This window comes from Gordionus sp. m RMFG-2023, chromosome 3, assembly GCF_954871325.1.
Source record: "Gordionus sp. m RMFG-2023 chromosome 3, tfGorSpeb1-WG-v2, whole genome shotgun sequence".
In the NCBI taxonomy this organism is placed as follows: domain Eukaryota; kingdom Metazoa; phylum Nematomorpha; class Gordioida; order Chordodea; family Parachordodidae; genus Gordionus; species Gordionus sp. m RMFG-2023.
The window spans coordinates 21,204,636-21,205,344 of record NC_088777.1 but is presented as its reverse complement, the minus strand read 5'-3'; the positions used below and the strand labels follow the sequence as shown (position 1 = coordinate 21,205,344).

The window sequence follows — 709 nt, the reverse complement described above, 5'->3', positions numbered from 1 at the left end:
GCACTAGTTGCAGGAATTCCTAATATTTTTCTTGCTAATCTTGATAGCTTTTGCAAATCTTTTTCTTGTCGTTTCCACCAAAGTAGGACATCCTTTTGAAGTATATCCTCTTCTTTAATTGAAATCTTTAAATAAAAGTGAACCAATAATAATAAATTTAGTAATTTAAATTTATATTAATTGTAATATATGCATCTTAAAATTATGCTAAATTATACTTATCAAAAATGGTTACTTTAAGATTTAAATATTTTGTTATGTCATTATGTACGGTACTATCCTCAGTAACAACCTCATCCTCCCATCTGTTGGAGTTTAATTTTGATGTAGATGCTATTTATTTCAAATATTACATTTAATAAGTAGCTAAACGAATTTATAATTTATTAATACCTTTTAATTGGATTCTCTTTGCTTTTGGAAATATATGGAATAGATGATATTTCTCCTACCCCCCTGTTCGTGTAGACCTTTAGAGAGACAAAGTTATAAAGCTATGCAAGGATATATATGAGCTCGAAAGAGAATGAATGCTTGATGGGTTAAATAGAAGGAGACAAGGGAAATTTGTTGATTAACGGAGTGCCTCGCCAAGGTAAGAGTACATATCAAATGACCGTGAAACCAGGAGGTTTTATATAAATCTGTGTATTAGATAAGTAAGAATATGGAATATAAGGCGACAGATGTTATGGGAATGCATAGTAGA

At 29.9% G+C, this 709-nt stretch overlaps 1 long non-coding RNA gene across 1 annotated transcript; it reads right to left on the bottom strand.

The window, feature by feature from the left end:
* On the bottom strand, positions 1-465 carry LOC135925676 (uncharacterized). The gene is made up of 3 exons (XR_010571707.1): positions 394-465; positions 236-333; positions 1-125 (listed from the first exon to the last, which is right to left on the bottom strand). It is a non-coding gene; the product is annotated as an uncharacterized LOC135925676 (long non-coding RNA).
* Between the last annotated feature and the right edge of the window lie 244 nt (positions 466-709).